At 32.3% G+C, this 17571-nt stretch overlaps 2 long non-coding RNA genes across 7 annotated transcripts in view; both read left to right on the forward strand.

Annotated features, from left to right (window-relative positions):
* The window catches only part of LOC145286337 (uncharacterized), a 126749-nt gene that overhangs the window by 52417 nt on the left and 56761 nt on the right, over positions 1–17571 (forward strand). The gene's annotated exons all lie outside the window — the stretch shown is intronic.
* Positions 5904–15599, forward strand: LOC145286336 (uncharacterized). The gene is made up of 2 exons (XR_013869142.1): positions 5904–14139; positions 14409–15599. It is a non-coding gene; the product is annotated as an uncharacterized LOC145286336 (long non-coding RNA).

Below are 17571 nucleotides of genomic sequence, written 5' to 3' on the forward strand. Positions count from 1 at the left end.
TTTTTTTTTCCGATGTGACTCAATCAATCACACTTTCATAGTGTGTATTCTATCTTAAAACTGAGATGGAGCAATCTTTTTTATTTGGCTCATGCAGGATTTGCGTCCTGCCTTAGCTGTCTTTGCAACACCTGCATAACTTTTTGATAAATGATTGACGATGACGTATTGTTAATGGATTAAGTAGTGAACGTATTTCTTGGAGATTATTCGCAGTTATTAAATTGTAAAGTTTGCATTGGTTCGGGTTTTTTTTTCCGATGTGACTCAAGCAATCACACTTTCATAGTGTGTATTCTATCTTAAAACCGAGATGGAGCAATCTCTTTTATTTGGCTCATGCAGGATTTACGTCCTGCCTTAGCTGTCTTTGCAACACCTGCATTACTTTTTGATAAATGATTGACGATGACGTAGCGTTAATGGATTAAGTAGTGAACGTATTTCTTGGAGATTATTCACAGTTATTAAATTGTAAAGTTTGCATTGGTTCGGGTTTTTTTTTCCGATGTGACTCAATCAATCACACTTTCATAGTGTGTATTCTATCTTAAAACATAGATGGAGCAATCTCTTTTATTTGGCTCATGCAGGATTTCCGTCCTGCCTTAGCTGTCTTTGCAACACCTGCATTACTTTTTGATAAATGATTGACGATGACGTAGCGTTAATGGATTAAGTAGTGAACGTATTTCTTGGAGATTATTCACAGTTATTAAATTGTAAAGTTTGCATTGGTTCGGTTTTTTTTTTCCGATGTGACTCAACCAATCACACTTTCATAGTGTGTATTCTATCTTAAAACCGAGATGGAGCAATCTCTTTTATTTGGCTCATGCAGGATTTACGTCCTGCCTTAGCTGTCTTTGCAACACCTGCATTACTTTTTGATAAATGATTGACGATGACGTATTGTTAATGGATTAAGTAGTGAACGTATTTCTTGGAGATTATTCACAGTTATTAAATTGTAAAGTTTGCATTGGTTCGGTTTTTTTTTTCCGATGTGACTCAACCAATCACACTTTCATAGTGTGTATTCTATCTAAAAACCGAGATGGAGCAATCTCTTTTATTTGGCTCATGCAGGATTTACGTCCTGCCTTAGCTGTCTTTGCAACACCTGCATTACTTTTGGATAAATGATTGACGATGACGTAGCGTTAATGGATTAAGTAGTGAACGTATTTCTTGGAGATTATTCACAGTTATTAAATTGTAAAGTTTGCATTGGTTCGGTTTTTTTTTTCCGATGTGACTCAACCAATCACACTTTCATAGTGTGTATTCTATCTTAAAACATAGATGGAGCAATCTCTTTTATTTGGCTCATGCAGGATTTGCGTCCTGCCTTAGCTGTCTTTGCAACACCTGCATTACTTTTGGATAAATGATTGACGATGACGTAGCGTTAATGGATTAAGTAGTGAACGTATTTCTTGGAGATTATTCACAGTTATTAAATTGTAAAGTTTGCATTGGTTCGGTTTTTTTTTTCCGATGTGACTCAACCAATCACACTTTCATAGTGTGTATTCTATCTTAAAACATAGATGGAGCAATCTCTTTTATTTGGCTCATGCAGGATTTGCGTCCTGCCTTAGCTGTCTTTGCAACACCTGCATTACTTTTTGATAAATGATTGACGATGACGTATTGTTAATGGATTAAGTAGTGAACGTATTTCTTGGAGATTATTCGCAGTTATTAAATTGTAAAGTTTGCATTGGTTCGGTTTTTTCTTTCCGATGTGACTCAATCAATCACACTTTCATAGTGTGTATTCTATCTTAAAACTGAGATGGAGCAATCTTTTTTATTTGGCTCATGCAGGATTTGCGTCCTGCCTTAGCTGTCTTTGCAACACCTGCATAACTTTTTGATAAATGATTGACGATGACGTATTGTTAATGGATTAAGTAGTGAACGTATTTCTTGGAGATTATTCGCAGTTATTAAATTGTAAAGTTTGCATTGGTTCGGTTTTTTTTTTCCGATGTGACTCAACCAATCACACTTTCATAGTGTGTATTCTATCTTAAAACATAGATGGAGCAATCTCTTTTTTTTGGCTCATGCAGGATTTGCGTCCTGCCTTAGCTGTCTTTGCAACACCTGCATTACTTTTTGATAAATGATTGACAATGACGTAGCGTTAATGGATTAAGTAGTGAACGTATTTCTTGGAGATTATTCACAGTTATTAAATTGTAAAGTTTGCATTGGTTCGGTTTTTTTTTTCCGATGTGACTCAACCAATCACACTTTCATAGTGTGTATTCTATCTAAAAACCGTGATGGAGCAATCTCTTTTATTTGGCTCATGCAGGATTTACGTCCTGCCTTAGCTGTCTTTGCAACGCCTGCATTACTTTTGGATAAATGATTGACGATGACGTATTGTTAATGGATTAAGTAGTGAACGTATTTCTTGGAGATTATTCGCAGTTATTAAATTGTAAAGTTTGCATTGGTTCGGTTTTTTCTTTCCGATGTGACTCAATCAATCACACTTTCATAGTGTGTATTCTATCTTAAAACTGAGATGGAGCAATCTTTTTTATTTGGCTCATGCAGGATTTGCGTCCTGCCTTAGCTGTCTTTGCAACACCTGCATAACTTTTTGATAAATGATTGACGATGACGTATTGTTAATGGATTAAGTAGTGAACGTATTTCTTGGAGATTATTCGCAGTTATTAAATTGTAAAGTTTGCATTGGTTCGGTTTTTTTTTTCCGATGTGACTCAACCAATCACACTTTCATAGTGTGTATTCTATCTTAAAACATAGATGGAGCAATCTCTTTTTTTTGGCTCATGCAGGATTTGCGTCCTGCCTTAGCTGTCTTTGCAACACCTGCATTACTTTTTGATAAATGATTGACAATGACGTAGCGTTAATGGATTAAGTAGTGAACGTATTTCTTGGAGATTATTCACAGTTATTAAATTGTAAAGTTTGCATTGGTTCGGTTTTTTTTTTCCGATGTGACTCAACCAATCACACTTTCATAGTGTGTATTCTATCTAAAAACCGTGATGGAGCAATCTCTTTTATTTGGCTCATGCAGGATTTACGTCCTGCCTTAGCTGTCTTTGCAACGCCTGCATTACTTTTGGATAAATGATTGACGATGACGTAGCGTTAATGGATTAAGTAGTGAACGTATTTCTTGGAGATTATTCACAGTTATTAAATTGTAAAGTTTGCATTGGTTCGGTTTTTTTTTTTCGATGTGACTCAATCAATCACACTTTCATAGTGTGTATTCTATCTTAAAACCGAGATGGAGCAATCTCTTTTATTTGGCTCATGCAGGATTTACGTCCTTCCTTAGCTGTCTTTGCAACACCTGCATTACTTTTTGATAAATGATTGACGATGACGTATTGTTAATGGATTAAGTAGTGAACGTATTTCTTGGAGATTATTCGCAGTTATTAAATTGTAAAGTTTGCATTGGTTCGGTTTTTTTTTTCCGATGTGACTCAAGCAATCACACTTTCATAGTGTGTATTCTATCTTAAAACTGAGATGCAGCAATCTCTTTTATTTGGCTCATGCAGGATTTACGTCCTGCCTTAGCTGTCTTTGCAACACCTGCATTACTTTTTGATAAATGATTGACGATGACGTAGCGTTAATGGATTAAGTAGTGAACGTATTTCTTGGAGATTATTCACAGTTATTAAATTGTAAAGTTTGCATTGGTTCGGTTTTTTTTTTCCGATGTGACTCAATCAATCACACTTTCATAGTGTGTATTCTATCTTAAAACCGAGATGCAGCAATCTCTTTTATTTGGCTCATGCACGATTTACGTCCTGCCTTAGCTGTCTTTGCAACACCTGCATTACTTTTTGATAAATGATTGACGATGACGTAGCGTTAATGGATTAAGTAGTGAACGTATTTCTTGGAGATTATTCACAGTTATTAAATTGTAAAGTTTGCATTGGTTCGGTTTTTTGTTTCCGATGTGACTCAATCAATCACACTTTCATAGTGTGTATTCTATCTTAAAACCGAGATGGAGCAATCTCTTTTATTTGGCTCATGCAGGATTTACGTCCTGCCTTAGCTGTCTTTGCAACACCTGCATTACTTTTTGATAAATGATTGACGATGACGTAGCGTTAATGGATTAAGTAGTGAACGTATTTCTTGGAGATTATTCACAGTTATTAAATTGTAAAGTTTGCATTGGTTCGGTTTTTTTTTTCCGATGTGACTCAATCAATCACACTTTCATAGTGTGTATTCTATCTTAAAACCGAGATGCAGCAATCTCTTTTATTTGGCTCATGCAGGATTTACGTCCTGCCTTTGCTGTCTTTGCAACACCTGCATTACTTTTTGATAAATGATTGACGATGACGTAGCGTTAATGGATTAAGTAGTGAACGTATTTCTTGGAGATTATTCACAGTTATTAAATTGTAAAGTTTGCATTGGTTCGGTTTTTTTTTTTCGATGTGACTCAATCAATCACACTTTCATAGTGTGTATTCTATCTTAAAACCGAGATGGAGCAATCTCTTTTATTTGGCTCATGCAGGATTTACGTCCTGCCTTAGCTGTCTTTGCAACACCTGCATTACTTTTTGATAAATGATTGACGATGACGTAGCGTTAATGGATTAAGTAGTGAACGTATTTCTTGGAGATTATTCACAGTTATTAAATTGTAAAGTTTGCATTGGTTCGTTTTTTTTTTTCCGATGTGACTCAATCAATCACACTTTCATAGTGTGTATTCTATCTTAAAACCGAGATGGAGCAATCTCTTTTATTTGGCTCATGCAGGATTTACGTCCTGCCTTAGCTGTCTTTGCAACACCTGCATTACTTTTTGATAAATGATTGACGATGACGTAGCGTTAATGGATTAAGTAGTGAACGTATTTCTTGGAGATTATTCACAGTTATTAAATTGTAAAGTTTGCATTGGTTCGTTTTTTTTTTTCCGATGTGACTCAATCAATCACACTTTCATAGTGTGTATTCTATCTTAAAACCGAGATGGAGCAATCTCTTTTATTTGGCTCATGCAGGATTTACGTCCTGCCTTAGCTGTCTTTGCAACACCTGCATTACTTTTTGATAAATGATTGACGATGACGTAGCGTTAATGGATTAAGTAGTGAACGTATTTCTTGGAGATTATTCACAGTTATTAAATTGTAAAGTTTGCATTGGTTCGTTTTTTTTTTTCCGATGTGACTCAATCAATCACACTTTCATAGTGTGTATTCTATCTTAAAACTGAGATGGAGCAATCTCTTTTATTTGGCTCATGCAGGATTTACGTCCTGCCTTAGCTGTCTTTGCAACACCTGCATTACTTTTTGATAAATGATTGACGATTACGTAGTGTTAATGGATTAAGTAGTGAACGTATTTCTTGGAGATTATTTGCAGTTGTTAAATTGTAAAGATTGCATTGGCTCGTTTTTTTTTTCCGATGTGACTCAATCAATCACACTTTCATAGTGTGTATTCTATCTTAAAACATAGATGGAGCAATCTCTTTTATTTGGCTCATGCAGGATTTCCGTCCTGCCTTAGCTGTCTTTGCAACACCTGCATTACTTTTTGATAAATGATTGACGATGACGTAGCGTTAATGGATTAAGTAGTGAACGTATTTCTTGGAGATTATTCGCAGTTATTAAATTGTAAAGTTTGCATTGGTTTGGTTTTTTTTTTCCGATGTGACTCAATCAATCACACTTTCATAGTGTGTATTCTATCTTAAAACATAGATGGAGCAATCTCTTTTATTTGGCTCATGCAGGATTTGCGTCCTGCCTTAGCTGTCTTTGCAACACCTGCATTACTTTTTGATAAATGATTGACGATGACGTATTGTTAATGGATTAAGTAGTGAACGTATTTCTTGGAGATTATTCACAAACCATAAGAGAATGATCTTTAAAAAAATCTATTTGAGGCCCCTAGCGCCACTCTGTGACTTTTAGTTTCGAATTGAATATTGAACTATTTTTTTTTCTAAAACTGCAGTTGAATTCATAATAAAAGAGATTATAATTATATATTGCTGTATTTGCGACACCTGCATTACGTAGTGTTAATGGATTAAGTACTGCACGCTTATTACTGTAGCAGTGATACCATATGATCTAATTTTCCTGAGGAGACCCTCATGCCATACCCTGTCAAAAGCCTTAGATATATCTAGAGCTACCGCTCTGCCCTCCCCCGCTTTGTCCAGTGAATGGTATATACGTTCAGATATCACAGTTAGGATGTCTGCTGTGGAACGGGCTTGTCTAAATCCATATTGTTTGTCAGTCAGTAGTTTAGCATCTGTAAGATGATGGACTAGAGCATGGTTAATTATGGTCTCAAATATTTTGGCGAAAAGGGGGAGGAGGCTAATGGGGCGATAATTTGATGGGTCTGTCCTTTCGCCAGAATTCTTGAATACTGGTACAACAGAAGCAGTTTTCCAACAGCCCGGAAAGCAAGCTTCATTAAGGCATTTGTTGTAAAGTTTGGAGAGAACTGGAGCTACTTCGGCTGAGCACTTTTTTAATAGCACAGCTGGGATAAGATCGGGTCCACATGCTTTTGAGGTGTCAAGGTTTTTTATGATAGCATGCACCTGAGCAGGGGTGGTTTTCAGATCGTCTAGTGTGGCGTCTGTCCGCATAGGAAAGTCAGGTAGGGGGTGGTTGGAAGGGTCCAGTCTGGAGTTTGAGGCAAACCGACTGGCAAGCATGTTAGCCTTGTCGGTTGCTGAGGAGACAACCTCGTGATTGTTGGTTTGTGGGGGAATTGTTGATTGCCCATTATTTACTACACTGTTGTAGATTTTCCAGAAATCTCGAGTTCCTAGTTTTTGTGCTTCGATGTGCTTTTTAGTGGTTTCCGTAAATTCTCTCTTAGCTGTCGCTATTTCTTTCTTAACGTTATTTCTAGCTTCTATATACTTCAGTCTGTTTGAACTGGACTGATGTCGGTTAAACCTACAGTATGCATGGTACTTTTGAGCAATGGCAGTTGCACAAGTCGACGTAAACCATTGGGGAGAGTGGGGCTTACTATAAAATTTCCGCATGGGAACATGCGCTTCGATTGCAGTTTTGAACCAGTCAGTGGTCTCGTTTGCACATTGTTCAGCAGGGAGAGAGAAAATATTTTTCCATGGAGCATCTCTAATTAGTTCCCTGATGGCTTCCCAGTCAGCCTTATTATAATATCTCGTTGTTTTGAGCACTGGCTCTTCAGTTTTGGGTCTAGAGTTTAGGGCGATTTCAACCATTATCACTGCATGATCAGCGTTCCCGAGTGGGCTGTGGGCTGTGGGCCTTCGTTATGCAGTCATCGGGAACTGTGGTCAAAAACAGATCTAGAAGTGATGCGTGTTGTTCTTCCTGGTCAGGGAAACGGGTTGGAAACGTAACAATTTGTGATAGGGAGTGAGATATAGCGAAGCTATGTGTTGTGCTGCCCGCTGCATCTGTGTGAGTAGAGAATCCAAGCCAGTTTTTGTGGTGGACATTAGCTGTCTTTAGGACACCCTTATTACTGTTTGGCAAATGTTTGACGATAATGTTAATGGATTAAGTAATGAACGTAATTCTTGGAGATTATTCGCTGTTAGCAAATTGTAAATTGAGTATCAGTTTGGTATGTATTCTTGTCACTCAATCAATCACAGTTTTATAGTGTGTATTCATTCTTAAATTGAGATAGAGAAGCTCTTGCATTTGGCCTATGTAGGTTTTGCTTCCTGGCTGAGCTGTCTTTGTGACACCTGCATTACTATTTGATAAATGATTGACGATTATGTAGCGTTAAGGGATCAATTAGTGAACGTATTTCTATGAGATTAATCGCAGTTACCAAATTGTAAAGTTAGCATCGGTTCAGGTTTTTTTTCTCATGTCACTCCATCAGTCAGGCTTTCATAGTGTGTATTCATTATAAAAACCAAAATAGAGCAAGCTTTTATATTGTGACCTTGCAAGATTTGTGTCCTGCCTGTTGGTTCGGGTTTAGTTTCTTCCAAGTCCCAAAACTACCGACCAGCTTTAATAATTACTAAACGTACAACAAGTATAAACGACAAGAATTTATTAACAAACATGAAAACATGACAACACTGCAATTCAGAACATTAAGGTAAAAAGATTACTCACTTCAATAGTGGGGTTTACGGGAGGAGTGAGGACTGTATTCTAGAGTTGTACTCTGCCTGTCCAACATTGTCTTTTAGGAGAAGAACTTTTTGCGTCCGTGCCTCATGTGTACGGACTCTCCTCTTCTTTTTTCAAGGGACCTCACTCCTTACCCTACACCGGTAATCCGGTGCTCTTATTTATTCCCCTACATGCCTGAGCTGCCTTTTGGACACCGTTATTGCAAATGTCTGAGGATACTGTTAACAGATTACGTAGTAAACGTATTTCTTGGAGATTTTTCGCTGTTACCAAATTGAAAATTTAGTATCGGTTTTGTATATTTTCTTATGTCACTCAATTGATCTAACTTTCATAGTGTGTCTTTATTCTTAAAACCGAGACTCAGCAAGCTTTTGCATTTTGCCTATGCAAGATTTGCGTCCTGCCTGAGGTGTCTTTGGGACACCCGCATTACTATTTGATAAATAATTGATGATTATGTAGTGTTAACGGATTAAGTAGTGAACATATTTCTTGGAGGTTATTTGCTGTTACCAAATTGTAAATTGACCATAGGTTTGGTATATTTTCTTATGTCACTCAATCAATCACACTTTCATTGTGTGTATTCAATCTTAAACTGAGATGGAGCAAACTTTTGCATTTTGCCGTATGAAATATTTCCATCTTGCCCGAGCTCTCTTTGGGACGCCTGCATTATTGTTTGAGGATTGTATAACTCTCAATAAAGTTGGCGAGACTATCAAGATTTGTTCTAATTATAAAATCTCATCTTCAGATTTTGGTATCATGTAGTAGTCCTTGGCAGAATATTTACAATTTCATATGCTCCTAAAACTCTCCTTACAAATATCAAAAGGAACTGAAATCTGGGGAATATATATGTTAATTAATATCTCATATGTAATGTAAAGATTGTTAAAAAATAGGAAATATTTGAATTTTTAGAAAGGGCTGCCATCGTCTTCGCTTCTTTTTTTATAAATTAAAATACATAAAGCCCACACTACCTACGTTTATGCCTAGCAGCTGTGCATAAAAATTTACAAATTGATCAATTTATTAGTTTAGAAATCCTAGAAATATATAAACTCACCTAACTAAACTCTTAAGAAGTTTTAAGTATTTTAGATTAAAAAAAAATACAGTTTTAATTTCTAGGGATTAAGTTCAACATATCGTAGACTTAGCACTTGCATAACCTGACATACTGTTACAAAAGCAAATTAAACTACATAAAAAACAAGAAACCTTAAAGGGTGTTTTTGAAGGTTTACAATGCAGGAATGTACAGTTCTTGTGAGCAGATAAATTAGCAAATAATAAATTATAATACATAATAATAAATTAGCAAATAATAAATCATAATACATAATAATAAATTAGCAAATAATAAATCATAATATATAATAATAAATTAGCAAATAATAAATCATAATATATAATAATAAATTAGCAAATAATAAATCATAACATATAATAATAAATTAGCAAATAATAAATCATAACATATAATAATAAATTAGCAAATAATATCTGTGGATGGTATTTATTCCATAGATCCTTTCGAGTGTATAACTCATCTTCAGTGGAGAAACATATCCATGAGGTAAATAAAAAAAATGTTATTTATCTATTTATTTATTTATTTATCTGCTCATAACAATTGTACATTTCTGCATTGTAAGCCTTCAAAAGCAACTTTGTCTATTAAACAATGCTTCAAGTAAACCACAACATAATTCTTAAGAAACCTTAACTTATGGCCTCGGTTTTTATAAAAGGATTAGGGGTATGAAGGACGCCATAGAGGTCACAACAAAGAATACATGAAATGAACAACGTTGCAAGTATGTAGATTCTGACTCCATATAATTAAAGACGGACGAATATTGAAGGTTGAGAACCGATTTTATTTACTACTAACAACTTGTATTAGAAGAGGCAAAGTGTTCGTAGGATGGAATGTGATTTAACGAAGAATGGATTGTCCGATGGAGATATTTGACAGTTTGTATTACGGTGAAATGTTTGTAGAATGTTTGCAGGTATGTATGTTCGTAAAACATTTGTAGGTATGTATGAATTGACAAGGAATGAATGTTTGCAAAATGTTTGTAGGTATGTATGAATTGACAAGGAATGAATGTTCGTAAACGTAACTTATCTTTTGGACGATGGATATGGTAGGGGTAGGCCGATCATCCTGCTGTCGGTGATGCGTGTCCTGGCTTATAACTGTAAAGCGGGTGACTTCTTTCATCAGCAGCTAGCAGTCCTGCGTCTTCGTCTTCTTTTTCCTCCTCTCTCCTCTGGTTCCCTAAAATCTCTCGTTTTATAGTGGCAAACCGGCTCCCAGTGACTGTGATATTTGAGGTGTTTATTTTAGGCGTAGAGCTCTGCCATTGGTCGATAACTATTTTGTGCTTATCTTATTTTTTTCTTCCCAAGCAGAAGCGATGCGTGGAGCCATGTGCAAAAGACGATTTTTCATTTTGTCTCTCATGGTGGATACGTTAACATCCGGTTCGCTGATAATTCTCATAATGTTCCCACAAACTTTAATTGTTAAATAGAAAATGGGATCATCAGCTAGTGATCATATGCAGGTGTTTTCAAAGATCAAAAAACAGAATTTTTTTAATTTAGTTCAAAAATAATAGTTCTTTTATTTTTGAATTTTTTTCAAAAGTAATATAATTTTTTTTTAATTTTTGTTCAAAAGTAAGAATTTTTTTTAATTTGCAAATAAAACCATGAAAGATGGCACAACAAAATATTTATTTTTTAAATGAACTAAAAAAAAAAAAAATTATCATCAGTAAACTTACTGGTAAATTTGACTGTTTTTGTAAAACTTGCTTTTCATCAAAACACAAGAACACAATCTTACAAACAGAAAAGTAACATAAAAAAAAAATGTCCTGAAAACAAAAATAAAATCAGCGTTACATAAATGGACTAAAAAAATGTACCGGGGAAAAAAATCAGGTTTACTTTGAACTGGATTGAACATATGTCCTGGAATAAAACAAATCTCTGGTTTACTTTAAAGTGAACCAAAAAAATATCCTGGAAACAAAACAAAAAAATAAGGCCTACTTTAATTGGGATTAAAAATATGTCCTGAAATAAAACAAAAATCTGGCTTTAAATTAAACTAAAAAATAATATCCCGGAAAAAAAAAAATCAGGCTTACTTTGAACCGGATTAAAGATATGTCCTGGAATAAAACAAAAATCTTGCTTACATAAAAGTGAACTAAAACAAATATCCTGGAAATAAAAAAAATTAGGCTTACTTTGAACTGGATTAAACATGTTCTGAAATAAAAATCTTGCTTACTTTGAAGTGAACTCAGGAAATGTCCTGGAAATTAAAGAAAAATCAGCGTTGCATAAAGTGGACCAAGAAAATGTGCAGGAAAAAAATTCAGGCTTACTTTGAACAGGATTGAAAAAAAATGTCCTGAAAGCAAAAAAAAAAAAAAATCAGGCTTACTTTGAACTGGATTAAATATATGTCCTGGACTCAAACAAAAATCTGGTTTACTTTAAAGTGAACTAACAAAAAATGTCCTAGAAGAAAAAACCAAATCAGGTTTACTTGGAACTGGATTAAAAACAAATGTTCTGGAAGAAAAAAATCAGACTTACTTTGTAGTGAACCAAAAATGAAATGTCCTGGAAATTAAAGAAAAATTAGACTTACTTCGGACTGGATTTTAAAAAAAATGTCCTGGAAACAACAATGAAAGCAGGATCAAAATGAACAAAAAGAAAATCTACTGGAAGAAAAATCAGGCTTACTTTGAATTGGATTAAAAATATGTCCTGGAATAAAACAAAAATCTGGTTTACTTTAAAGTGAACCAAAAAAAAAAATATCCCGGAAACAAAAAAAAAAAAAAATCCTGGAAACAAAAAAAAAAAAAAAAATCAGGCTTACTTTGAACTGGATTAAAAATATATCCTGAAATAAAACAAAAATCTGGCTTTCAAGTGAACAAAAAAAAAAATATCCCGGAAACAAAAAAAATCGGGTTTACTTTAAACTGGATTAAAAATATGTCCTGAAATAAACCAAAAATCTTGCTAACTTTGAAGTTAACTCTGGAAATGTCCTGGAAATTAAAGAAAAATCAGCGCTCATAGAGTGGACAATAAAAATGTGCAGGAAAAATAATTCAGGCTTACTTTGAACTGTATTGAAAAAAAAATGTCCTGAAAGCAAAAAAAACAAAAAAAAAACCAGTCAGGCTTACTTTGAACTTAATGGAAAAAAATGTCCTGAAAGCCAAAAAAAAAAGAAAATCAGGCTTACTTTGAACTGGATTGAAAAAAAATGTCCTGAAAGCCAAAAAAAAAAAAAAAAAAAAATCAGTCTTATGTTGAACTGGATTGAAAAAAAAAAATGTTCGGAAAGCAAAAAAAAAAAAAAAAAAAAAAAAAAAAATTCAGGCTCACTTTGAACTGTATTGAAAAAAAGTGTCCTGAAAGCGAAAAAAAAAAAAAAAAAAAAATTCAGGCTTACTTTGAACTGTATTGAAAAAAAGTGTCCTGAAAGCGAAAAAAAAAAAAAAAAAAAAAATTCAGGCTCACTTTGAACTGTATTGAAAAAAAAGTGTCCTGAAAGCGAAAAAAAAAAAAAAAAAATTTCAGGCTCACTTTGAACTGTATTGAAAAAAAGTGTCCTGAAAGCGAAAAAAAAAAAAAAAATAATTCAGGCTTACTTTGAACTGTATTGAAAAAAAGTGTCCTGAAAGCGAAAAAAAAAAAAAAAAAAAAAAAATCAGTCTTGTGTTGAACTGGATTGAAAAAAAAAAATGTTCGGAAAGCAAAAAAAAAAAAAAAAAAAAAAAAAAAATCAGGCTCACTTTGAACTGTATTGAAAAAAAGTGTCCTGAAAGCGAAAAAAAAAAAAAAAAAATTCAGGCTTACTTTGAACAGGATTGAAAAAAAATGTCCTGAAAGCAAAAAAAAAAAAAAAAAAAAAAATCAGGCTTTGAACTGGATTAAATATATGTCCTGGACTCAAACAAAAATCTGGTTTACTTTAAAGTGAACTAACAAGAAATGTCCTGGAAGCAAAAACCAAATCAGGTTTACTTGGAACTGGATTAAAAACAAATGTTCTGGAAGAAAAAAATCAGACTTACTTTTTAGTGAACCAAAAATGAAATGTCCTGGAAATTAAAGAAAAATCAGACTTACTTCAGACTGGATTTAAAAAAAAATGTCCTGGAAACAACAATGAAAGCAGGATCAAAATGAACAAAAAGAAAATCTACTGGAAGAAAAATCAGGCTTACTTTGAACTGGATTAAAAATATATCCTGAAATAAAACAAAAATCTGGCTTTAAAGTGAACAAAAAAAAAAATATCCCGGAAACAAAAAAAATCAGGCTTACTTTAAACTGGATTAAAAATATGTCCTGAAATAAACCAAAAATCTTGCTAACTTTGAAGTTAACTCTGGAAATGTCCTGGAAATTAAAGAAAAATCAGCGCTCATAGAGTGGACAATAAAAATGTGCAGGAAAAATAATTCAGGCTTACTTTGAACTGTATTGAAAAAAAAATGTCCTGAAAGCAAAAAAAAAAACCAAAAAAAAACAGTCAGGCTTACTTTGAACTTGATGGAAAAAAAATGTCCTGAAAGCAAAAAAAAAAAAAAAATGAAAATCAGGCTTACTTTGAACTGGATTGAAAAAAAAATGTCCTGAAAGCCAAAAAAAAAAAAAAAAAATCAGTCTTATGTTGAACTGGATTGAAAAAAAAAAATGTTCGGAAAGCAAAAAAAAAAAAAAAAAAAAAAAAAAATTCAGGCTCACTTTGAACTGTATTGAAAAAAAGTGTCCTGAAAGCGAAAAAAAAAAAAAAATCAGGCTTACTTTGAACAGGATTGAAAAAAAATGTCCTGAAAGCAAAAAAAAAAAAAAAAAAAAAAAAAAAAAAAATCAGGCTTACTTTGAACAGGATTGAAAAAAAATGTCCTGAAAGCAAAAAAAAAAAAAAAAAAAAAAAAAAAAAAAAATCAGTCTTATGTTGAACTGGATTGAAAAAAAAAAATGTTCGGAAAGCAAAAAAAAAAAAAAAAAAAAAAAAAAAATTCAGGCTCACTTTAAAAAAAAGTGTCCTGAAAGCGAAAAAAAAAAAAAAAAATTCAGGCTTACTTTGAACAGGATTGAAAAAAAATGTCCTGAAAGCAAAAAAAAAAAGAAAAAAATCAGGCTTACTTTGAACTGGATTAAATATATGTCCTGGACTCAAACAAAAATCTGGTTTACTTTAAAGTGAACTAACAAATGTCCTAGAAGCAAAAACCAAATCAGGTTTACTTGGAACTGGATTAAAAACAAATGTTCTGGAAGAAAAAAATCAGACTAACTTTGTAGTGAATCAAAAATGAAATGTCCTGGAAATTAAAGAAACATCAGACTTACTTCAGACTGGATTTAAAAAAAAATGTCCTGGAAACAACAATGAAAGCAAGATCAAAATGAACAAAAAGAAAATCTACTGGAAGAAAAATCAGGCTTACTTTGAATTGGATTAAAATATATCCTGGAATAAAACAAAAATCTGGTTTACTATAAAGTGAACTAAAAAAAATATCCCGGAAACAAAAAAAAAAAAAAATCAGGCTTACTTTAAACTGGATTAAATATATGTCCTGAAATAAAACAAAAATCTGGTTTACTTTAAAGTGAACCAAAAAAAAAAAATATCCTGGAAAAAAAAAAAAAAAAATCAGGCTTACTGGATTAAAAATATATCCTGTAATAAAACAAAAATCTGGCTTTAAAGTGAAAAAAAAAAAAAAAAAATCAGGCTTACTGGATTAAAAATATATCCTGAAATAAAACAAAAATCTGGCTTTAAAGTGAACAAAAAAAAATATCCCGGAAACAAAAAAAAATCGGGCTTACTTTAAACTGGATTAAAAATATGTCCTGAAATAAACCAAAAATCTTGCTAACTTTGAAGTTAACTCTGGAAATGTCCTGGAAATTAAAGAAAAATCAGTGCTACATAGAGTGGACAATAAAAATGTGCAGGAAAAATAATTCAGGCTTACTTTGAACTGTATTGAAAAAAAAAATGTCCTGAAAGCCAAAAAAAAAAAAAAAATATCAGTCTTACGTTGAACTTGATTGAAAAAAAAATGTTCGGAAAGCAAAAAAAAAAAAAAATTCAGGCTTACTTTGAACTGTATTGAAAAAAAGTGTCCTGAAAGCAAATAAAAAAAAAAAAAAAAAAAAAATCAGGCTTATTTTGAAGTGGATTGAAAAAAAATGTCCTGAAAGCAAAAAAAAAAAATAAAATCAGGCTTACTTTGAACTGGATTGAACATACATCCTGGAATAAAACAAATATATGGTTTACTTTAAAGTGAACTAAAAAAATATCCTGGAAACAAAGTTCTACTTTAAACTGGATTAAATATATGTCCTGAAATAAAACAAAAATCTGGTTTGCTTTAAAGTGAACAAAAAAAAAATATCATGGAAACAAAAAAAAAATATCATGGAAACAAAAAAAAAATCAGGCTTACTTTATGTCCTGAAATAAAATAAAAATCATGCTTACTTTGAAGTGAACTCAGGAAATGTCCTGGAAATTAAAGAAAAATCAGCGTTACATAAAGTGGACTAAAAAAATGTGCAAAAAAAAAATTCAGGCTTACTTTGAACAGGATTGAAAAAAAATGTCCTGAAAGCAAAAAAAAAAAAAAAAATCAGGCTTATTTTGAACAGGATTGATTTAAAAAAAAATGTTCTGAAAGAAAAAAAAGAAATCAGGCTTACTTTGAACTTCATTGAACATATGTCCTGGAATAAAACAAATATCTGGTTTACTTTAAAGTTAACTTAAAAAAAAATATCCTGAAAACAAAAAAAAAATAAGGCCTACTTTAAATTGTCCTGAAATAAAACAAAAATCTGGCTTAAAAGTGAACTAAAAAAAAAAATATCCTGGAAAAAAATTCAGGCTTACTTTGAACCGGATTAAAGATATGACCTGGAATAAAACAAAAATCTTGCTTACATATTAGTGAACTAAAACAAATATCCTGGAAATAAAAAGGCCTACTTTAAACTGGATTAAATATATGTCCTGAAATAAAACAAAAATCTGGTTTGCTTTAAAGTGAACCAAAAAAAAAATATCATGGAAACAAAAAAAAAAAAAATCAGGCTTACTTTATGTCCTGAAATAAAACAAAAATCTTGCTTACTTTGAAGTGAACTCAGGAAATGTCCTGGAAATTAAAGAAAAATCAGCGTTACATAAAGTGGACTAAAAAAAATGTGCAGGAAAAAAATTCAGGCTTATTTTGAATAGGATTGAAAAAAAATGTCCTGAAAGCAAAAAAAAAAAAAAATATATATATATATTGGAAACAAAAAAAAAATCAGGTTTACTTTGAACTGGATTGAAAAAAAATGTCCTGAAAGCAAAAAAAAAAAAAATAAATAAAAAAAATAATATCAGGCTTATTTTGAACAGGATTAAAAAAAAAATGTTCTGAAAAAAGAAAAAAAAAATCAGGCTTACTTTGAACTTCATTGAACATATGTCCTGGAATAAAACAAATATCTCGTTTGCTTTAAAGTGAACCAAAAAAATATCCTGGAAACAAAAAAAGAATCAGGCTTACTTTATGTCCTGAAATAAAACAAAAATCTTGTTTACTTTGAAGTGAACTCAGGAAATGTCCTGGAAATTAAAGAAAAATCAGGCTTACTTATGTCTGGATTTAAAAAAATGTCCTGGAAACAAAATTAAAATCAGCGTTACATAAAGCGGACTAAAATACCGTGCAGGAACAAAAAAAAAAAAAACAAACATAAAAAAACAAACAAAAAAAAACAGACTTACTTTAAAGTTAACTAAAATATATCCTGGAAATAAAACAAAATCAGGCTTACTTTGAACTGGATTAAAAACATGTCCTGAAATAAAACAAAAATCTGGCTTACTTTAAAGTGAACTAACAAAAATATACTGGAAACAAAAAAAATCAGGCTTACTTTGAACCAGATTAAAAATATGTCCTGAAATAAAACAAAAATCTGGCTTTAAAGTGAACAAAAAAAAAATATCCTGGAAACAAAAAAAAATAACAGGCTTACTTTCAAGTGGATTAAAAATATGTCCTGAAATAAAACAAAAATCTGGCAAACTTTAAAGTGAAGTAAAAAAAATACCCTATAAACAAAAAAAAAAAAAAAGGCTTACTTTGAACTGGATTAAAAAAATATCTTGAAATAAAACAAAAATCTGACTTTGAACTGGAATAACAAAAAAGGTCCTGGAAACAAAAAGAACTAACTTACTTTGAACTGGGCTAAAAAAGATGTTGTTTCAGCTGCGCTTAAATTTGATTTT

Source organism: Euprymna scolopes, chromosome 10 (assembly GCF_053919585.1).
Source record: "Euprymna scolopes isolate OS-2025 chromosome 10, ASM5391958v1, whole genome shotgun sequence".
NCBI classification, from domain to species: domain Eukaryota; kingdom Metazoa; phylum Mollusca; class Cephalopoda; order Sepiida; family Sepiolidae; genus Euprymna; species Euprymna scolopes.